Source organism: Schistocerca gregaria, chromosome 4, assembly GCF_023897955.1.
Source record: "Schistocerca gregaria isolate iqSchGreg1 chromosome 4, iqSchGreg1.2, whole genome shotgun sequence".
Lineage (NCBI taxonomy): Eukaryota > Metazoa > Arthropoda > Insecta > Orthoptera > Acrididae > Schistocerca > Schistocerca gregaria.
The window spans coordinates 177,929,112-177,953,445 of NC_064923.1; positions in this window are offsets into that span (position 1 = coordinate 177,929,112).

Here is a 24,334-nt window from a genome sequence, read left to right on the forward strand (position 1 = left end):
CTAGGTAGTAGATTTTCCTAACTTCGTCTACTTCATAACCATCAATCTTGATGTTAAATTTCTCGCAGTTCTCATTTCTGCTACTTCTCATTCCTTTTATCTTTCTTCGATTTACTCGTAGTTCATATTTTCTCCCAGGATAGCAATGTCATCAGCGAATCGTATCATTGACATCCTGTCTGCTTGAATTTTAGTTCCACTCCTGAACCTTTCTTTTATTTAGGTCATTGCTTCTTCGATGTACAGATTGAACAACAGGGGCGAGGGAGTACATCAGTGTCTTTGTTGTTGGTCTTCCACTCTTATTATTCCCCCATGGCTCTAGTACATGTTGTATATTACCCGTCTCTCCCTAAACTTTACTGCTACTTTTCTCAGATTTTGGAACTTCCTGCACAATTTTACACTGTCCAACGCTTTTTCCAGCTCTAAAAGCCCTTCGAACGTGTCAAAGTTACCTAATTCACGTAAATTCCGGGGAGGGAGCCACTTTCAAATCATGTCCCAGATGTGTTCGGATTCAGATCTGGCGTGTTGTGGGCAAACACATCAATTGGAATTCGTCACTGTGTTCCTCGAACCACTCCATCACATTCGTGTCCTTTTGATTTGACGCAATATCTTGCTGAAAAGTGCCACTGCCGTTGGGAAACATGATCGTCATGAGGGGGTGTACGTGTCCGGCAACCGGTGTAAGACACTCCTTGGTGGACATGGTGCTCTGCACAAGTTCCTCTGGATCCGTGGATGTCCACGTGAATGTTCCAGCAGTAAGGAGCGGGCGACAGGTTCCCACACTTGCTAACAGAGGCAGTTGGCCATCTGGCGCGTTCGGAGCTAGAGGGATGAAGTGCCAATGCAGAAATCACTAATGACGTCAGCAAACAGATACGTAGGGAAAGTACATTTATTCTGGCGAGAATCAAATAGTTGTTATTGATAAATATTTGCCAACAAAAGTATTCTTTTGCCTCTCACACATTAAGAGGAGTCTGCAGATAAATACTTTCAGTAATTTTACAATGCCAGGAAACGTTGACATTAATAAATAAATTAATAACTTTGGCATAGTGACCATATACGAACTACATCGATTGTATGCTCTAGTTACAGACTGTGCTCCGTAGTCGGCAGTCGTCGATAGGGGGCCTTTTTAGTTCATTCATGCGGTAGGCCATCTTCTCATACCGTTAACAATGAGCTAATAATAAGTGTGAACAAGTTCATTTTACAGTGTTCCTTAAATAAAAGTACAATAATGGCACCCGTGTGAAAATTATTTGCACACAACAACACTTCTGTCCGCATAATTATTTGCACGCAACAACACTTCTTTCTGCATCATTACGTGAAACACAGACAGAATCCGATGTCACTGCTAGGGCTCTGCAAGGAGACATAAAATTACGAGAGCGTCACCACATAACAGGCAGGAAGAATTGCTACGCGACAGCAATTCAAGGACAGACTGCGTTAATTCCCGCAAAACTGCGGTGAAAGGCATGCCCAGTTATAATGTACGCCGCTTATACCACCATCTAAGGACTCACCGGCTAAATTGAGACATTTCTGGTTGTTTAGTACGCGTGGGGGGTTCCTGCGAACTGCGATCGCGGTTCAGTGCAAAGACGACTTTGTCAACAGTGAAGGTTCAGCAGATCCTTCAGTACTAAATAAGCTCACAGGACGAAAAGTTAGCCAGCCTTAGAAGACATGGCACTAAGACTGTTTAACGCCGCCTCTAGTCTTGATTCGGCAGATACACTTACTTCAGGTGTGGTACATCCAGCTGAAGTAGTACATTATTGGTTAGAACCTACACAGCAACCAAACTTCGGCTATGTTGATTCTACGTTCCACCCAGCGATTCGAATATTTTCAAATATTTCATTCAGGATTTAGAGCGAGTGATTTAGCGGACCGGTCTACATGTGACAGTGTGCCTGAGTGTTTGTGCAACCGGGAATGCATACGTGCAGTGCTGTAGACCCGGCTGTTGTCATCTTGGAGGACGGGAATGTCCAAAACATATGCTACCTCACGTCGACAGCCACCCATTTCCAGGCTTGATCATCCACCAGCCCAACAGCCTTACTGCCGTACCACACTTCCAGCTCCATTTACAGACACCTGATTTCAAGCTCCAACTTGCTGTATGTTTCCGCAGTCACTGCCCAATTCCAACTTCTCTTTCCACCGTGGTTACACGTCCATCCGTACTCTGTGTACACAGAACCGCGCTGACACTGACGCTTCTTGAGTCAACTACGCCAATATCCAAACAGGCCCAGCTCTCATGTTTAGCGTGGACCTTGCGACGAAACGAGGAAGTCTTCTCAGCTGCTGGCCAAGGTGACCCAGCGCTCGCACCAAGTTGCCACTTCAGTTCCGTATGGGAGATGAAAGGGCAACAATTCATCTCCGAGAGTTCTGAAATAGACATAGCGCTTCATGATCATGGTAACTTGGATGAGTAGGCCTTAGTGATCCTATGCAGAACACCATCAAAAGTCACAGAAGTAGCTCAGCGTGAATCTCACCACCATACACTCCTAATCAGCGCCTCGCTAAAGCATCAGTTATACGCATTATATTATTTGAAAAGTCGTGAACTTATCGGACTACACTACACTCCTGCAGTCAGCTACTGTATAGTTGCCATACTGCTTAGCTCACTGAAGACATTGTTTTAAGTGCCGGTGCGCAATACCTGACTCCACGTACTTCCCTTCTCAGCATCCCTTATAAACTGTTGAATGGACCTTTATTTAGTGACAGCAGCATGTCTTATTAGGTTTGAATCGTAACGTCACTGACAAGAACTGAAATAAAACTCATATCCCTTCTGTTATGATCTTTTTAAAGCCACCATTATACACCGTTTTACATATCTGAGAGTGCTACACCGATCGTTTTAAGTAGTTGCATAGTCCGCGTTATTAGAAACGCGAATTTGACAGCTCCATTCACAGTGTGGTCATTGGCACGTCCAAACCGACAGCTTGTTTCTGTCATTGGGACGTCTACACTTACAGCAATGCTACTACACTTATTCCTACAACCGACTAACATACACCGCTTTGTAATGCGGAATTGAGCAATAGATGTCACAAGAACTAACCTGGCAGTATAAAAGGAGATGGTGAGAACTGTGTTCTCAGAAGGGACGCTGTAACAGCCAAACACGGCCCTGTGACTTCGAATGTAGACAAGCTTTTCGATGTTACAGATTCTTCAGGAACATTTAACCCCGTCTAAAGCTGCCCAAGTTCACTGTTGGTGATGCGAATGTGAGGTGAAAATGCAGAGGAACAAGCACAACTGAACCAAGAAGTGGCACACCTCACATACTGACGGAGTTGTTCCGCCGAGCTTCGCGGAGGGTAGTTGTAAAATCTTGCATACAATAACCGGAAGGAATTACTGTAAGTAGGCTGTTTAGGTTCTTGTATTGGTAACGCCGCCGCCACGTAGCGCTCTGTATGAAAATCACTGGCTGTGCCGTGTGCAGTCTGTGGCTGGTTTGCATTGTTGTCTACCATTGTAGTGTTGGGCAGCGGCAGCGGGATGCTAACAGCGCGTAGAGTTGCGCAGTTGGAGGTGAGCCGCCAGCAGTGGCAGACGTGGGGAGAAAGATGGCGGAGTTTTGAAATTTGTAAGACTGGATGTCATGAACTGATATATATATTATGACTATTAAGGTAAATACATTGTTTGTTCTCTATTAAAATCATTCTTTTGCTAACTATACCTATCAGTAGTTAGTGCCTTCCGTAGTTTGAATCTTTTATTTAGCTGGCTACTGTGGTGCTCGCTGTATTGTAGTAGTTCGAGTAACCAAGATTTTTGTGAGGTAAGTGATTTGTGAAAGGTATAGGTTAATGTTAGTCAGGGCCATTCTTTTGTAGGGATTTTGAAAGTCAGATTGCGTTGCGCTAAAAACATTGTGTGTCAGTTTAAGCACAGTCTTCTATAATTTTTCTAAGGGGACGTTTCATTACTAGTGACTTCTGCAGTGCTAACAGCAGTTCCGCTAGCACAGTCTCTGTGGGCAGGAGTTAAAAACGATGGCGTATAATGGCTGAGCGGTTCCTCATAAAGCCGGCCGCTGTGGTCGAGCGGTTCTAGGTGCTTCAGTCCGGTATCACTCGGCTGCTGCCGTCGCAAGTACGAATTCTGCCTCGGACATGCATGTGTGTGATGTCCTTAGGTTAGTTACGTTTACGTAGTTCTAAGTCTAAGTTCTAAGGACTGATGACCTCAGATGCTAAGTCCCATAGTGCTTAGGGCCATTTGAACCATTTTGTTCCTTATAAGCCTTACACTTCTGTTATTATTGCTAGAGATGTGTGAGATGTGCGACACCACTGGTCAGTGGATAAGTGGAAAGAGTGATTTGGAAATGCGAGGGAGAGAGAATGCCTGCGTTACGTTACCTGTCATCAAAGGTATTGACAGTAGTGGAGTACAAAGAAGGTTTTGTTGTGATATAGGGGGTGTTATGGTATAGGGGTGGTTTTTGTAGTTAGTCTGTGGTCCATTTACTGTACTTACGAAAACGGTAAATGCAGAATAATACGAAAAAATTTTAAAATTGAGACCGCACTTTACAATAGATAGGTGAAACGAATTATTTCGAGTAATCAATCACGCTATAAAATGAAAGTAAAACAAATGGAAGGAACTAACTGATGCAAGCTGCATCTAGACTTCTTGCGGGATCAGCGGCGGCGCGGTTTACCAGACCAGGATTCGATCCTGGGATCTCCTGCTTACAATGCACTTGCGTTAATCAGCGCGCCACCTGGACACCACGTTTATCGCACTTGCGCCGACTGTCTCAACATGCTCCCCCGGCCATTCCCATCTAGCGTCATCTGTCTACAGTCCTCGTGCACGTCATCCACACCCGCTACTTGGAGACTGGCACAGAAGGTCGAAAGCAATTGTGCAGCTGCACTGAAGATGGTGGATTCACTGCCCATCGAGGCGAATCAGTTACATGAATGCTTCGTGCCTGTTCTTTATCGACTCGATGGGCAACGAATACACCGTCTTCATTGCAAATGCAGTGCGCCTCCAGTAGCTGAGTTGTCAGCGCGACAGACTGTCAATACTAAGGGACTGGGTGTCGTGTTGTCCTAATCAGCATCATTTCATTTCCATTGACGCGCAAATCGCCCAAGTGGCGTCAAATCGAAGGAGATGCACCCGGCGAACGGTCTACCCGACGGGAGGCCCCAGTCACACGACATTTACATTTACAGTGGGAATGAACTATTTCATTAGACCTCCTGCCGGCACCTCACAATAGCGGGCATGGAGCACATGGATCGGGAATGCGGACAGGTGGCGTTAGGTGGAAAAGGGGGCCGGCCAGGAGGCGTGACGGTACAGTAGTAGAACTGCGACAAAAATTGTGTCCGGGTGGTGCAGCGGTTGGCGCAACTGCCTAGTAAGCAGGAGATCCCGGTGTAGAATCAGAGTCCGGCACACATTCCACATTAAATCCTGATGCAGCTGACGTCAGTAGTTCCTTCCCCATCCTTTCGTTTCTCACACCTCCACCATCAATTTACGGAAATAGTCCTAAAGTGTAGCCGGGTCATTTCGGTGCGAGCTGAGTTTTGTTTGGTGTCTATCGCTTGCAGCACTTGGCGTCACTCTGCTGGCACGGAATTAAAACGGCCGCAAGCGGCTCGGCGCGGCGGTGGCGCAGGCGTCATTACGGGGTGCGGATTACTGCGGGCGCGCCGTGATGAGGGCCCGTCACCAGCCCAGCCACCGGCCATCCCGCCACTCTGATGAGGTTCCCGCTCCGCGCCCGTATTGACTTATACGCCGCGCTCTGTACAGCGACACTTTGTTTCCTTTCACACTGCAGCTGCGTGGCGGAGCCACAACTGCGCTAGCTGCCACCACTCCAACTGGTTCTACACTTACCTCTACAGCTATGTACAGTCTTAGACATGGAAACTGACCGCCGGCCGGCCGCCACAGAGACTAAGTCCGAGTCGTTCACTTAAGGTGGCCAATAAAACTGACCGCCCCTGACAACTCTAAGTCCGCCCATCTGCACAATCTGGCAACACTGTAAGATGCGGAAGTGTCAGGAGCAAGTCTTGTCTACTTCAGAGGTGTTGTCGGAACGTCTGAGCCTGTGGTCTAGTGGTAATCGTCGTGCATTCTAAACTTATGATCGCCTGTTCGCGTCCAACTGCATTTTTTTTTTAAAATCGGCCCTTGCCTAAAGTTATGAGCCTGACTGAACATCGAAGATATTTCGTTTCACATTCTACCCACCAACAGTAACAAGTACTTGCAGAAACTATTCCGCAGGACAGCTCGTGGCTGCGTCGCTTACGCTCAAGGTTTCCTCGCGCTGCAGCGGCTACCGGCCACCGGCCAGGCGCCACGCGCCGCCTGAAATCAGGCGCCGCGCGGAAAACTAGTTCTACGAAAACGCGATATCCCCTAACCGGAGAATAAAGGCCGGATAACTGAATCGGTGATTCCGGCAGGTCTAGTGAAGTTAACCGGAGAATAAGTTTCGACAGTGGCAGGAATAGTTACAGAAAGATCAACGGCCTCAAGATGCACACGGCAATGGAAAGCACTGCATTATAGACACATAACGTGGGTGCACAAGTTATGTCGCCCGTAATTGAAGAAATTGTCATGATGATCTCCCCATTGCCCGCATCTCGTGGTTGTGCGGTAGCATTCTCGCTTCCCACGCCCCGGTTCCCGGGTTCGGTTCCCGGCGGGGTCAGGGATTTTCTGTGCCTCATGATGGCTGGGTGTTGTGTGATTTCCTGAGGTTAGTTAGGTTTAAGTAGTTCTACGTTCTAGGGGACTGATGACCATAGATGTTAAGTCCCATAGTGCTCAGAGCCATTTGAACCATTTTTTGATCTCTCCATTGGCAAATGACTTGAATGACCAACGAAAGAATAACGTTCTACTAGTGGGGGTGTGTCAGAAGCTTGAACGTGATACGGCAGCTAGGAAATCTGAAGAGGGAAATGCACAATGTAGATATACTAGGCGATCAGTGAAGTGAAATGCAAAGAAGACAAGAATTCCTGTAAGGTGAGCAGAAAATGGTACAACAGGCGTACGATTCGTTATGAATGGGAAGGAAGGGCAGAGAGTCTATTACGGTGAACAGTTCAGTTGTAGGGTTGTCCCTAACAGAATCGACACCAAACCAACATCTACAACTATAGTTTAGGTATACATGATACATGCCGACGTCACAAGCTGAAGATGGAGAGATAGGAAAAGGGTATGAGGTTATTGAAAGGGTAATACAGTATGTAAAGGGAAATGAAAATCTAATAGTCATGGAGGCTTGGAATTGAGTTGTAGGGGAAGGAGTAGAAGATAAGGTCACAGGAGAATATGCACTTGGGTCAAAGAATAAGAGAGGAGAAATATTAACTGATTCCTGTAATAAATTTAACTAGTAATATCGAATACTGTGTTCACGAAAAACAAGAGGAGGAGGTATACTTGGTGCAGACCGGGTGACACGGAAATATTTCAGTTAAATTACGTCATGGTCAGACACAGATTCCGAAATCAGATGCTGGGTTTTAAGGCGACCTATTAGCAGATACAGACTCAGATTGCAATGTGATAGTGATGAAGAGTAGGCTGAAGTTTAAGTGATTAGTCAGGAAGAATGAGTGCGCAAAGAAGTGGGACACGGAAGTACTAAGACTCAGTCGGGCACACAGTTTTAATCTGCCAGGAAGTTACATTCTGTTGTGTTATGTAGGCAAATGACATTCACAACCATCTGTGCTAAAGCTGTCTCGCCTATTTGGCATTTGTTATAATTTCTGCAGTATTAGAAACACCTGTTTCATTTTATATTGCAGATACTGACAAAACAGACATAATAAAATCGAGAAACCATGCTAGTCGTGGATACTATTCGTATCAAAAGCTTTTTCAATATTAGACAACGACATTTTGATTTTTCATGTAGTAAAACGTCTGAAGAACTTTGATAAGGTAATAGATTCTTTCGCAGAAAGGAAAACACGCCGTATCAAGCTGTAGCAAGATTAGAGAGAAAAAAAAAAATGCTGGGACCTAAGGACTGAAGAAATGTTTATCGTCCTGTTTGCCTCTTGCCTTTACTGGTTTTACGTATGCTATATTTAATTTTGTGTCACATAAAAGAGAAAGTTATTAGCTAATATGCAATGAAGAGTGCAAATTTTCTGTAGAGTTCGTATTCTTCTGCTCAGGAATAATCCTACCCAGCAGTAATTGCGGTTTTTTTTTAAAAAAAGGGGGAGGGAGGGGGCAGGATGTCAGACCGGGCGACTGTAAGCAGGAGAGACACGACAGGACATTTTAATTTCCGCTGTCCTGAATACGGGTTCGATAGCTTCCATTTCAAGATATACACATTTGAATTCAACAGAACGAAGTACAGTTACGTACGGTGGAAGAGCACTGTCTGAAGAAGGTGATACTACAATTAAGATCAAATGATATGTCTTACACTTCCTCGAACGTATATGTTGCATATATCAATCTCTTCAGAAAGATGTCCTCTACAAAGTGAGAATGTTTTTTGAAAAATGGATATTTTTATCTCCTGTGATGAGGGCCCGTCACCAGCCCAGCCACCGGCCATCCCGCCACTTTCATGAGGTTCCCGCTCCGCGCCCGTATTGACTTATACGCCGCGCTCTGTACTGCGACACTTTGTTTCCTTTCACACTGCAGCTGCGTGGCGGAGCCACAACTGCGCCAGCTGCCACCACTCCAACTGGTTCTACACTTACCTCTACAGCTATGTACAGTCTTAGACATGGAAACTGACCGCCGGCCGGCCGCCACAGAGACTAAGTCCGAGTCGTTCACTTAAGATGGCCAATAAAACTGACCGCCCCTGACAACTCTAAGTCCGCCCATCTGCACAATCTGGCAACACTGTAAGATGCGGAAGTGTCAGGAGGAAGTCTTGTCTACTTCAGAGGTGTTGTCGGAACGTCTGAGCCTGTGGTCTAGTGGTAATCGTCGTGCATTCTAAACTTATGATCGCCTGTTCGCGTCCAACTGCATTTTTTTTTAAAAATCGGCCCTCGCCTAAAGTTATGAGCCTGACTGAACATCGAAGATATTTCGTTTCACATTCTACCCACCAACAATAACAAGTACTTGCAGAAACTATTCCGTAGGACAGCTCGTGGCTGCGTCGCTTACGCTCAAGGTTTCCTCGCGCTGCAGCGGCTACCGGCCACCGGCCAGGCGCCACGCGCCGCCTGAAATCAGGCGCCGCACAGGTGAAAGCGGCGCGACGCTGTCAGTGTATATATATAAACTGTCATTTTCGAATTTGAAGTTCTAATTACCATCTTGCAGTTAAGCATTGGATTTTGCATGCCTGAGCCGGCCGGGGTGGCCGAGCGGATCTAGGCGCTACAGTCTGGAACCCCGCGACCGCTACGGTCGCAGGTTCGAATCCTGCCAGGGTATGGATGTGTTTGATGTCCTTAGGTTAGTTAGGTTTAAGTAGTTCTAAGTTCTAGGGGACTGATGACCTCAGCAGTTAAGTCCCATAGTGCTGAGAGCCATTTGAAGCATTTTGCATACCTGAAAATTATGAACCAAGGTTAAAGTTGTAAAATTGAGTCGCCAGTGGAAAATGGTGTGAAATCTGCAACTCAGTATTTACTTTTGGTATAACAGAGGGGTCAGTGCACAGGAGGCTTCTGGTAAGATTTGAACTGTCTGTGGAGCGAGTGCTTTTGATAAAAATACGCCAGAAAAAGATATTCTTGTTTTAACAAAGATTGCTCTAGCATGAATGATTTTCCACATTAAGGAAGTCTCGTCTACTGATATATATAATGGTTTACCATTTAATGATCATGCGACATTTGCATTCAACAGGCAAAGTTTAGAAATCGCTTGTAGGAGTACTGCATGCCCCAATTCGAAACAATAATCAACGGAATGACTATTATTGAACGTCATTGAACGTCATCAAGTCGCTCATTGAGCATTCCTACGCAGTACTGTTACTGGCGACGAGTTATGATGCCTATATCGTTAACTTCCTAAGAAGAAATGAAAGGCTGAGCCCCACCAAAAGACGTAAACGCCATCAAAGGGTGGTGTGAACATAATATTATACATCTGATAGCTCCAAACATGTGTTTTGGGCTACGAATTCTGCTCCAAGGGGTGTGTGCATCATAGCTGGAATTTGTTGCTAACAACTGAAACACCTTTCGGTCGCAGTGTAAGAAAATCGACCGACAAAACTACATCACTTGTGCTATTGCATGATAACGCACTCCGTTGATCTGAGAAACAAAACTATCCAGGAGATTGATAGGAGAGTCGTTCTCAGGCACTTGTATTGATAGGGAAGTCCTCCCTCAAGAACTTGTCCCTCTCGTCATATACTCGTAAAATTTTACCTTTCCCGCTCCTGATGGATCAACTGTCAAGGAAATTCTTTTCGAGACGAAAATACTCTTCAAACTACACTGGTTTAATAACATCGTTAGAAATAGTATATTTCTACAGGAGTAGAATTTGTAAACTACTTTAGCATTGTCAGATTGTTTTAGATATCGTGAAAGGATATTCTGCTGCTGCCGATTAATTTCTCTTTGCTCATTACTGTTGTGTTCAGTAAACTAATGGACAAAGCAATTAAAATATCCACTGTACCAATACAAACTAAAATCATCTTACTACGGAAACATCACGACGGCAGTCTGTCTTAATAAAGCATTAAGTATCTGTAAGACGATAGAGCCTATTTTAACAAGAATTAGCGACTTTTGACTTAGAAAAGATCTGTATTTACTTCATGTCCTGTATCATTCGCAACTATTATGAAAATGTGGCAGTTAATAGATAAAATTATGTATTCACAACAACAAAAAATTTTTCGGTAGAAAACATGTGGCATTATGAATTTTGCAGTACCGTAAGGTTTTCGCTCTGATACTAAGAGGTACTAAAAGTAGCAAGACGAATTTTGCTCGAGCGTTGTCTTACGATTCCCTCATTGAGCTTGTATCTGCCTGCATGTAGCTCTGTTACAAAAGATTTAAAAATCTGGCTTTCAAACAATAACATCGGATGACACAGAATGTGGAATGGAGTCCATTACTTGTTCTCGGATGCGAAGTCTGCATCTAACAAGGGATTTCGATGTGTTTGATGCACAGTACATCGACCCTTCCTTTTGGCGCTCAGATGTGGTCGAATGGAAACTTGACAACAGATATGCCTGCCCTCACGATCCCATGCAGTCCAACTTTTTGGCGCTATCACATCCGAATGCACTGTAAATTTCCATATAGAATCAGATCAGCTGGCCAAATGGAGAGTCACGATGTCTGTCGTGAGCTGATACACAGTTGGAGGTTCGAATCCTCCCTCGGGCATGGGTACGTGTGTGTGTTGTCCCGAACGTAAGTTATTTTAAGTTAGATTAAGTAGTGTGTAAGCCTAGGGACCGATGACCTCAGCAGTTTGGTCTAATAGGAACTTACCACCACCACCATGATTTCTTCTCAGTTACCTCCTTTGTACCTATGTTTCTCTTTCCAAATTCTGTGATTGCGCTTATTAGAGATGTCCATTCCTCTTCAACTGTACTGCCTACTGAGCTATTCTTTATTGCTATATCTATAGCCTTAGAGAACTGTAAGCGTATCTCGTCATTTCTTAGTACTTCCGTATCCCACTTCTTTGCGCACTCATTCTTCCTGACTAATCACTTAAACTTCAGCCTACTCTTCATCACTATCACATTGCAATCGGAGTCTGTATCTGCTAATAGGTCGCCTTAAAACCCAGCATCTGATCTCGGAATCTGTGTCTGACCATGCCGTAATTTAACTGAAATATTTCCGTGTCACCCGGTCTGCGCCAAGTATACCTTCTCCTCTTGTGTTTCGTGAACGCAGTATTCGCTATTACTAGTTGAAATTTATTACAGAAATCAGTTAGTATTTCTCCTCTCTTATTCTTTGACCCAAGTGCATATTCTCCTGTGACCTTATCTTCTACTCCTTCCCCTCCAACTGAATTACAAGCCTCCATGACTATTAGATTTTCATTTCCCTTTACATGCTGTATTACCCTTTCAATAACCTCATACCCTTTCCCTATCTCTGCATCTTCAGCTTGTGACGTCGGCATGTATACCTAAACTATAGTTGTAGATGTTGGTTTGGTGTCGATTCTGTTAGGGACAACCCTACAACTGAACTGTTCATCGTAATACACTCTCTGCCCTTCCTTCCCATTCATAACGAATCGTACGCCTGTTGTACCATTTTCTACTCAATTACAGGAATTCTTGTCTTCTTTGCATTTCACTTCACTGATCGCCTAGTATATCTACATTGTGCATTTCCCTCTTCAGATTTCCTAGCTGCCGTATCACGTTCAAGCTTCTGACACACCCCCACTCGTAGAACGTTATTCTTTCGTTGGTCATTCAAGTCATTTGCCAATGGAGAGATCAAAAAATTGTTCAAATGGCTCTGAGAACCATGGGACTTAACATCTATGGTCATCAGTCCCCTAGAACGTAGAACTACTTAAACCTAACTAACCTAAGGAAATCACACAACACCCAGCCATCACGAGGCAGAGAAAATCCCTGACCCCGCCGGGAATAGAACCCGGGAACCCGGGCGTGGGAAGCGAGAACGCTACCGCACGACCACGAGATGCGGGCAATGGGGAGATCATCATGACAATTTTTTCAATTACGGGCCACATAACTTGTGGACCCACGTTATGTGTCTATAATGCAGTGCTTTCCATTGCCGTGTGCATCTTCAGACCGTTGATCTTTCCTGATTCTTTCGCCTTTTGGGGGAGTTTCCAAACCCAAAGATAAGAGAGTGCCCTGAATTTGTTCACTCCTCCACCTTCTTTGACAAGGCTGTCAGCAGAATGAGGGTGACTTCTTATGACGGAAGTTTTCCTCTGCTAATGCCAATGCTGCTTATTAATCAAAATTTAAGCGGTGGCGGGTTTCGAACCGAGGAGCAACGACGTTTTGATTACTATTGCTAGAGCACGAGATTATTAATAGAATTTTGAAATGTATCCTAATTCATTTTCGTACATTTTTAACACATCCTAAGTTGATTTATGAACGAATCATAAGTCGATAGTGCAAGAGATGTCTCAGCCAGGGGAATTCCCTTGCATCTAGAAATAAAAAAGTTTAGCGCAGAAGAAAGGGGACGGGGCTGTATGAACTGAAACGAATAAATCCGAACAGGTTAAATGCCAATCGCTGTTTATGTGGTTGACTGGGTGTGTGAGTGATCAGCGTTGTTATAACTATTAGCGAAATGCTTAAATTCAGACTACCAGAGTGGAAATAAGCGACTAACAGAAATATCACGCAAGAAAGATTACATATTTTCATCTCGGTGTACCCAAGAAAATGAAATACTGATAGAAAGTTTTTGCCTGAACGGTACATTACTAAGGCCCGGTTGTGCTGTTCTCGGTTAGCAGCCGCTTCTGTTCTCGGCATAGCGCGCAAAACTAGTTCTACGAAAACGCGATATCGCCTAACCGGAGAATAAAGGCTGGATAACTGAATCGATTATTCCGGCAGGTCTAGTGAAGTTAACCGGAGAATAAGTTTTGACAGTGGCAGGAATAGTTACAGAACTAGAGACGACAATATTGTTTGTTAGAACAAGGAAGGAGAAGGAACGGGAATTTCACACACATAATATGGAAGAATCTGAAGAATCCGAATTTATCTAAATAATTCGTACTACTACTTTTCGATCTCAGCTTGAGAAACTGTTGCATATGAATGAAATGTGAAATTATTTCCTAATATAAAACTTTATGCTTGTAGTAGGCCTAATAGGCATTTTATATTGGTAAATGGTGAATTACATTCTGTTGTCCAGAATGAGATTTTCACTCTGCAGCGGAGTGTGCGCTGATATGAAACTTCCTGGCAGATTAAAACTGTGTGCCCGACCGAGACTCGAACTCGGAACCTTTGCCTTTCGCGGGCAAGTGCTCTACCATCTTTTTTTTTACAAGTTATTAGAATAACATTAAATACAACAAATATAAAACATCCTGTTTTTTGTTTCTTTTTTTTGTAATAATTTGTATTGAAGAAACTAAAAGTACATATATATTCACTATGCAAGAGTTCTTCAAGGTACCATTCCATTTAAACACACACAAATGACTGTTAGTTAAGCAAATAAATAAATAAATAAATAAATAAATACATTAAAAAGAAAAACATTAAATACAAGAAAATATAACATATTCTGTCTTCTTGCTTTTTTTTTTGTTCGATGCATGGGAACGTGGATAAGGGTGTTGCATCATGTGACTGGTATGCATGGTACACCCAAGCTTTGAGGGGGCTCAAGGAAGACGCTGCGGAGATAACCGGCAAAAGTTTGTCGGTAAGATGGTTTTCGGGTGAGGGTGCTATGCGAGGTCGCAACTTTGTACCAGAAGTCGAGGACTGTATGCGGACCATTTTGAAAGAGGAATTCTAAGGCCAGTCCTCGAAACCAGATGAGGGTATGGTGCTTAGCAAGAGGGTAGTGAAATGTCTGGGGCAACAACAGGAAATCCGGGGTTACCGTCGTTGGCGGGGCACGGAGGTAAAAGTCCACGATTCGTTGGATGAGGAGCCATACGTTTTGTTTCAGGGGCACGTAAGACGGTGCTCGTCGGTGTCTTCGAGCTGACAATCAGGGCAGAGTGGGGAGGTGGCCAGTCCTATGCGATAAAGTCGACTATTAGCCGGGAATTTTCCATAAACTAAAATATACCGGAGTATAGACACAGACGACGGTAAAAAGGGTGCATGCACACACCCCCAAACCGTGCGCCAGTTAATGTCAGGATGCCGTAGCACCATGGGGTCGCAAGGGTTGGACAGCATAAACAAACGATAATAACCTTTTGTACGGGGAGGACGGGTGACTGGAAGATCTGCCCGAACGTAGCTGAGTTCTATGAAACAATTGGCGACGTGGTACAATATTGGAGAAATAGGTGCCACATTGATCGGTGGATCGAGAGAAGCTGGTCGGAGGATATCTAAGAGACTGCGTGTTAATGATGGAACCGTCCCCTGCCAGTGCCGCAACAGAGTGTGGACAAAGAGTGCAGAAGATCGTGCCCGCACGTTGACGAGTCCGAGGCCACCTTTTGCAGGAGGCAATGTTAGAGTGTTGTAGCGGACTTTGAAAAGTGCCCCTGCTGACACGAAATATCCAAAGGCTGACTGGATGCGACGGCCAAGGAGTAACGGCATGGGAGGATCTGGGCGACGTGTACCAGTTTAGGGGCTACATACATGTTGACATAGGACACACGTTGGAGTTGGTTTAAGTTACGGTGCACTTGACCGCGGACATGGTGCCGAATCGACTGCAAAAGCCGCCGGTATGCCAGGGCCACTGTGCGGTGTGTGGAGCTCGTAAATTCGATACCCAAGTAACGAAGGGTGGTACTGACTGGGAGTGGGTTCGGCACCATACCCGGGAGACCGCGCCCAATGTGCATCATAGTCGATTTACGGACATTAAGTATGCTACCAGAAAGACGTCCATACTGGTGGATCCATTGGCTGGCGTCATTGAGTTCAGTGGAGGAGCAGTGAGAAAGATGAGATCGTCCGCATAAGCCCTACAGTGAAAGGTGTAGTCACGCAAAGTGAGGCCCTGCTGTCTAGAGGTAAGTCCAGTGATGAGGGGCTCAAGTGCAATGGCCCTATAGTAAAGTAGACATAGGGCATCCTTGACGTACAGAGCAGCGTATTGGAAACGGTCCTACAAGCCTCCCATTGACTTGTACCATCGAGACCGCGGGAAGTAGTAACCGGCGAATGGCATCGACAAAAAGTAATGGGAACCCCATACGTGTCGCCACCATGAGGAGGAAAGGGTGTCGAACTCGATCAAAGGCACTCGTGAAATCGACGGATACCAGCCATGCCTCTGCCACAGGGAAGGATTGTCGTGTCCTTGAGTGGGATTCCTTCGCGTATGTGGAAAGCCACTCCACGCCCTGGTTGATCACATGTGGACGTGTATGAGTCGTAGCCGTAGACTGGTGGGAGTGTGGCAACGCGTACTTCCTGAAGAAGGGCGACGTCGACGTCAGAGGCCCGAAGCATGTCACATAGGAGTTGCAGCTTGGGTGCAGGGCCGATCATGTTGATGTTCAGTGTGGCAAATCGGTACGTTTGTTTCACCGGTAGTGGACGCGCATCTACCATCACCAAGGGAAGTAAGAGGAGGGCACCGACAGTAAGTGGCGTCCCATCAGCTGCAGTGCCTTGCTTTTGATGTTAACAGGCAGCCTTGTCCGGCGGAGGCAACTCATCCGGAGGAGGGGGCGTATCTTCCTCAATCTCGTCGGCCCATGCTCCTGTGCCATGGGTCCGTCCACTGTCCATGGGAATTGCGTCGTGGTGAGAGAGATCTGGAGTTGTCGGCGGGGAGGCAGGCGTCTCAACCGGCGCACCGATCGTTACATTGTGCGTGGCGACCTCCATAGTGGTCCCGTCCTGCGAAATGTCTTGATCATCGTGAAAGTTGTCCGCCGACCTCTGCATGGAAATGTCGGCTGCTTGGGTGTCGTCTTCGTCGTCGCGGGTGGCGACGCTGTGAGAGCCCGTGGGTGAACGGCGACGGCGTTTGCGCCTACGTGGCGAGCGTTGTTTGCGCACGTGTTCCTCAGTGTCGGACGACGGCAAGGAAGAGCGTCGACCTGGTTCGAATGCGTCGGTGGGTACAATGAAATTGTCAAAAAGGTGTTGTGAAGAAGTACTGTTCTCCTCAGCGTCCGGTGCGGGAGCCTGTTCGGCGGCAAGGTTGTCAGGTGGGACGTCCGCACCGTCCATAGGTGACTGGGACGGTGGGACGTGCCGATCGGAAGGACCGGGCGACGGACTGGACGAAACTGTAGGCGTGGCAAGAGCCGCTGCGTAAGTGACCGGTAGGGCGGTCATCGTGGGTGCAACGGACGCTTCCGACAACGGGAGCTGCGCGACACGTCGTTGAATGCATTCAGATCGTAGGTGACCTTCTTTCCCGCAACCGGAACAGGTTCGAGGTTGGCCGTCGTACATTATAATGGCACGGCAGCCTTCGATACGTAGATAAGAAGGCACGTGTTTCTGCAACTCGATGCGGACCTGTCTAACACCGTTTAAAACGGGATAGGTCTGAAGTTGTACCCATCGTTCGGCGACATGTTCCAGAACGTTGCCATAGGGACGGAGCGCCTCGATGACGACGTCTGCAGGTAGTTCGAACGGCAGTTCGAAGATCCTTATCGTCCGTGTGCCGAGACCTGCGTGATCGACGGTAACGGGTCCGACGTTGCCGTCGGAATGGCGGAAGCGCAGTCCACGGATTTCCTCTTGAAGCACCTTGTCGCACTCCGCATCGTTGATCATTTTTACGTAAACGGTACTGCTAACTATCGATAAGTGGATACCAATTAGATCCGTCGGTGGTATCTTAACTTCATCTCGAATAAATCGTTCTACCTCCAGGGCCTTGGGTCGGGCAAAGTCGGAACAAAAGTTGAAACGTAATGTCTTCTTCCGATAGTTGTGGGCCACGGTGGTCTAGAAGGAAAACGGCACTTAGAGCGGCCTAAGTAAACACCGACACACCGTGCGCGCCTCGCCCGCAGCGCTCTGGCGCGTGACCGCCTCGCAGCACTGCCGGCGGCAGACTGCCCATCTGAGCTACCGAAGCACGACTCACGCCAGGTACTCACAGCTTTACTTCTGCCAGTATCTCGTCTCCTACCTTCCAAACTTTACAGAAGCTCTCCTGCGAATCTTCCAGAAGGTACGAGACGAGATACTGGCAGAAGTAAAGCTGTGAGTACCGGGCATGAGTCGTGCTTGGGTAGCTCAGATCGGTTGCGCACGTCGCACCACAGCTCTCCCATGTGTCGACCTTCATTCTTGATTACAGCTATGTCAGCTCGAACCTCTCCGCCACGCGTCCACCAAAGGCGAAAGATTTTTACACCAACCTTCTGCGTGCTGTTCCCCATAACGTGGTGGAAAACAAGTACCCTACGGTTCACTGGCCAAGAGTGTGGAAAACGATACACCACAACTTTCTGCCCTCCACGGTGCGTTCGAAGTGGTATCAGATCGCCAACAAAAAAATGCCACACTACAGCGACTTCACACTATTGGACTGGCAGACTCCCCTTATTGCCCAGATTGTCACCTTTTGGATACTGATGAACATCGTTTTACTTGCGCATCATCGTCCGGAGTTTGGCGACTAACACAGAAGATACTGGCTTGTTACCTCCGGGTCACACCTGATATGATTGACCCTCAGACCCTACTCTGTCCCGATGGAACTTACTTTCCGGCTGCAAAATATCATGCGCTTACATGGTTCAAAGGACTTACCGTCGCCTACATCTTTCGCGACGGAGAGAAAGAGCAGCTTGATTACTGGTGGTTCCTGCAAAATGCTCACAATGCCCTCGAACGCACACCGAAATACCGTACGCTCTTCGCAAATTATTTACGCAGCGTTTTCGTTAACCCCCCACTCAGCTGGGGAGTGCCGAGCTGCGGTTAATGTTCTGTGCCGCATCACACAAACGGCTGAACGTTCTGCCTTGTCAGCCATGAGCGAAGGAAGAGACAAGCTGCTGCAAGGATGCCGTTTTCCTTGAGGCACTAGCGAAGCTGATTGCCTCCGTTGCAGATGCCCTTCAAAGGCGCAATTGGAAATATCAGATAACGATGACGAGGCTCCAAGTGGAACCAGTTACATTATTGAAGAACCTTTTAGTTGGAATTACATCAGTGATTTATGTTGTTATTTCTGGATTACTCTTTTATGCCACCTTTGTTGTTGTAACACTTACTTGTAACACTTAGTTACTAGAATTCACATGCAACAAAAAAAAGTGGCAAAGGATAGCCCTAACCTTGATTTCCCATATTTCCCCTGATATATAGGCAGCTCTCTGGGGTGGGTTTACTCAGGAGCCAACGCCTGAAGTGGATCAGATTTTTTGTTATAGGATGAAAAGTGGCGGTGGCACTTAGGGTTTTTTTAGTTAAATAAGAATAAAAAAAAGATGGTAGAGCACTTGCCCGCGAAAGGCAAAGGTCCCGAGTTCGAGTCTCGGTCGGGCACACAGTTTTAATCTGCCAGGAAGTTACATTCTGTTGTGTTATTTAGGCAAATGACATTCACAACCATCTGTGCTAAAGCTTTCTCGCCTATTTGGCATTTGTTATAATTTCTGCAATATTAGAAACACCTGCTTCATTTTATATAGCAGATACTGACAAAACAGACATAATAAAATCGAGGAACCATTCTAGTCGAGGATACTATTCGTATCAAAAGCTTTTTCAATATTAGACAACGACATTTTGATTTTTCATGTAGTAAAACGTCTGAAGAACTTTGATGAGGTAATAGATTCTTTCGCAGAAAGGAAAACACGCCGTATCAAGCTGTAGCAAGATTAGAGAGAAAAAAAAATGCTCGGACCTAAGGACTGAAGAAATGTTTATCATCATGTTTGCCTCTTGTCTTTACTGGTTTTACGTATGCTATATTTAATTTTGTGTCACATAAAAGGAATAATCCTACCCAGCAGTAATTACGGTTTTTTTAAAAAAAGGGGGAGGGAGGGGGGCAGGATGTCAGACCGGGCGACTGTAAGCAGGAGAGACACGACAGGACATTTAAATTTCCGCTGTCCTGAATACGGGTTCGATGGCTTCCATTTCAAGATATACACATTTGAATTCAACAGAACGAAGTACAGTTACGTACCGTGGAAGAGCACTGTCTCAAGAAGCGTGGTACTACACTTCGACACAATTAAGATCAAATGATATGTCTTACACTTCCTCGAACGTATACGTTGCATATATCAATCTCTTCAGAAACATGTTCTCTACAAAGTGAGAATGTTTTTTGAAAAATGGATGTTTTTATCTCCTGTCTCAAACGCTTGAGGAGTGGGGGTCATCTCGTGGTCGCGCGGTAGCGCTCTCGCTTCCCACGTCCGGGTTTCCGGGTTGGATTCCCGGCAGGGTCAGGGATTTTCTCTGCCTCGTGATGCCTAGGTGTTGTGTGCTGTCCTTTAGTTAGGTAGGTTTAAGTAGTTCTAAGTTCTAGGGGACTGATGACCATAGATGTTAAGTCCCATAATGCTCAGAGACATTTGAACCTTTTTTTTTTTTGAGTGGGGGTGGAGGGTTGGCGCCACTATCAAGTTTCTTCCTCGGTTTGTAAATATCGTAGATCCAGGACTTTCTGGCCATCCAGATTTACACTGATGAGCCACTAATGCCGGCTGATGGATTTGAAATGAGCTTTTGGCGCCATCGGCCGAGAGGCCACTTACGGGGCAGGTCCGGCCGCATTGGTGCAGATCTTATTACATTCGACGCCACATTGGACGACCTGCGCGTCGGTTGGGGGTGAAATGATGAAAACAACACAACACCCAGATCCTGAGCGTAGAAAATCTACGACCCAGCCAGGAATCGAACCCGGGCCCCTTAGGACGGCAGTTCGTCATGCTGACCATTCAGCTATGCGGGCGGACGACTGATCGCTTTGAGGGGCCGTGATGTGATGACAAAGGTATGTATACGGAGCAAACACGGACAGGGAATCACCCTAACAAAGATATGGGCTACAAATAAGGAAATCCATTTTAAAAGGTGCGACTTTGACAAATGACAGATATTATTACGCACACCCTGTGAACGAGTATCTCGAAAACGGTGAATGTGGTCGATGTGCGTTTGCTACTGTCGTGAGCATCTACGGGAAGAGATAGGACAGTAACACTACCACCAGGCGCTAAACGGTGCACGTCCGCGACATTTCACAGAAAGTGGGTTTCGGAGGATCGTTTTTTTTTTCCTTTGGTCATCAGTCTTCTGACTGGCCTGATGCTGCCCGCCACGAGTTCCTCTCCTATGCTAACCTCTTCTTCTCAGAGTAGCACTTGCAACCTACGTCGTCAATTATTTGCTGGATGTACTCCAGTCCATGTCTTACTCTACAGTTTTTGCCTGGGAGGCTTATCTGCCGTTGGCGTTGTCACCTGGCTGGCACTGCGTCCTACCCATTAGATAACGCTGCCGGGAATATGAATTGTGTCCATAATTTTAAAGTTCCAGTTTCAGGATGCTGTACAAAGAGAATCACTGCTCAGAATGACGTCAAATTTACATGTTATTGACCTAGAGAGAAACGCAATGGCATAAAAATGTAACTAATACATGAGCAATAGATGGTGCTGTAAGTGACAGAATATGCACATAAACAAACTGATGTGTGTTCCTCAGTTTACTTCCGAGACGACCATCATGAGTGTCTGCATGAAGGATCGCAAACTGCTGGTAAAGCCCATTTACAAGAAGGGCGACTGTATGGCAGTTGCTCTGAGGAAGTTCCGGACATTCCAGGGCATGAAAATAGGCATTGGTACTAGTCTGTAAAAAATTATTGCAAAGACAGCTTCTTTCGAAGTGGAGTGTGGCAGAGGAAAGCAGTTGATCAGACATCCGTAGCAACATCATTGCAGGAATAGTCGAGCGCTCCAATTTCTAACGTAGCCGAAATGAAGGCAAGCAAAACCCAATGTATTCTGACTCGTGACCCCCGGAGACACTCCGGTCTGTTGTGGAACATATCGTTTCTCGATTTCAACTTCTGACAGAAAACGGTGAACAGCATAATGAACAGGTCTTGCGCCAGTCTCTCCACAGTTAGACACCGATGTCATTTTGCTATTTATGTGATTTTTGGTCCCAGGACAATTACGACGGTGAGTCAAATGAAACCCTTAAATACTTTTTTTTCAGTATTATTTATAGTGCAGAAGTGGTACAAAGCTGTATCAATCACTTTCCAACATAATCTCCCCCACCCTTATAGCAAGTTCTCCAGCGCTTACAAAGTGCATAAATTCCTTTAGAAAAAAATTCTTTTGGTAGTTTGCACCGCTTGGCGTACCTCTTCATCACACGGGACATCTTTCCTCCCATTGCGTCTTTGAATGCACCAAACATATGTAAATCACTTGGGGCAAGGTCTGGTGAGTATGGTGGATGAGGAAGACACTCAAAATGCAGGAGTGTGATTGTTGCAACTGTTTTACGGGCAGTGTGGGGTCTTGCAATGTCATGTTGCAAAAGGACAGCTGCTAACAGCACTCCACGTCGCATTGATTTGATTGCAGGCGCAGATGATGTTTCAGGAGATCTGTGTATGATGCATTGGTGACAGTGGTCCCTCTAGCCATGTAATGTTCCAAAATAAAGTCTTTTTCGTCCCAAAAGAGAGTCAGCATAACCTTCCCTGCTGTTCGAATCTTCTTTGGTTTTGGCGATGAGGAATGGCGCCATTTCTTGCTCGCTCTCTTAGTTTTCCGGTTGGTGGAAGTGAATCCAGGTTTCATCCCCAGTAAGGATTCTTACAAGGAACCCATCAATGTCTCGTTCAAAGTGCCGAAGAAGTTCTTCACAAGCACCAACACGTCGTTGTCTCATTTCAGGAGTCAGCTGCCGTGGCACCCATCTTGCAGACACTCTGTGAAACTGGAGCACATCATGCACAGTGTGGTGTGCTGACCCATGACTATCCTGCAAACATGCTGCAATGTCATTCACTGTCACTCGGCGGTTTTCCTTCACTATGGATTCAACTGATGCAATGTTCTGTGGAGTCACAACTCGTTTTGCCTGACCTGGACGAGGAGCATCTTCCACTGAAGTCACACCATTTGCGAACTTCCTACTCCATTCGTAGACTTGCTGCTGTGACAAACATGCATCACAGTTCTGAACCTTCATTCGTCTACGAATTTCAATAGTTTCCTTCTCTACGCAAAAACCGAATAACAGAGGGCTGTTCTTTTCTGGTGAAAGTCGCAAGTGGGGTGGCCATCTTTATACTGATACTACGACCTTTATGTGTGCATCTCCACTATGCTGCCACCTACAGGCTATTCTGCACGCTGTTTGTAGCACTCTTACCAATTTACAGGATAACGGCACGAGATTTCAATTTGTTATTACAAATTTAAGGTTTTCATTTGACTCACCCTCATCAAAATGGATGATGTTTTGCTTTTAATGTGGTTCTTGGGCCCAGGAAACTTAAAAACCGATTTTTCTCATCGAATGACCTACGACTTTGCTGTGGTGGACGGGCTTATCTAACAGCGCCACAACTGTTGATTGCCAAACTAAAGCAGTCATGCACATTAAACAGAGTAGATTGGTGTAATGTGCAACAACTCAAAAGGGTAGCGGTCTTGTTGCGATTCGTCTGTCCTTTGTAGCCGATCTCATTTACCTTTAGAGGTTTATACCATTATACCGCTATCTATGGGTAAAATGTTCATTAAATATTTCTTTGTTATGTGATGTTTCCCCGTTCGTCAGTAATATGCTGTTCACGTTTGAAGTCATTCTGAGCAACGGTTCTCTTTCTACAGTGTTTCTAAACTGAAAATTGAATTACAGACACCCAGTACTTCACACTACTTAAAGCAGCAATACTCTGGCCGCTACTATTCGGTCGTGTGACTAGGGCCTCCCGTCGGGTAGGCCGTTCGCCGGGTGCAAACCTTTCGATGTTACGCCACTTCAGCGACATAACCAATGCGTAGTGGACCACGAACTTTGGAAAGCCCTGCACGCCACCATAATGTTACAAATTAACTGATAAAACAAGGGAAGAGGGAAATTAAGTTAACTTGTTTCTAGCACAAATTAAATGAAACTGTCTGCTGCAGATGCCTTGAAAATGTTCTCAGTTCCAAAATACTATACATTCTTGAGAATGAGAGCTTATGTCCATGAATCAGCATAGTTTTAGAAAGCATCGTTCATTGTAAGGTGTCAGGCAAATCCAGCACCTTCTATTAAAACCCTGACATGATAAGCAAATCCAGTAGTATGTCATATAGCTCCGAATAAATCGTGACATTAAATTAACCAAAGTAATACGAGTAACGAGTGAGCAAATGGAATACCACAGACTAACACAAGAGTGCCTAAATGCATGTCGTACCTTCCCAACGTGAGACCGAGGCAGTTTCGAGGGGAGAAACGAGAATAGAAGCCGAGAGCAGAACCATGTTAGCTTGAAAGCCCTACGATAAGCGACGGACTGGACACCCACGTCACCAGCTAACCACTAGGGCCTCACCACCCGTACGTTTTAGCGTGAGACTTTTTCGCGTCTCTGTTACTTCAAGGACCACCCCCCAGCCCATGTTAAAA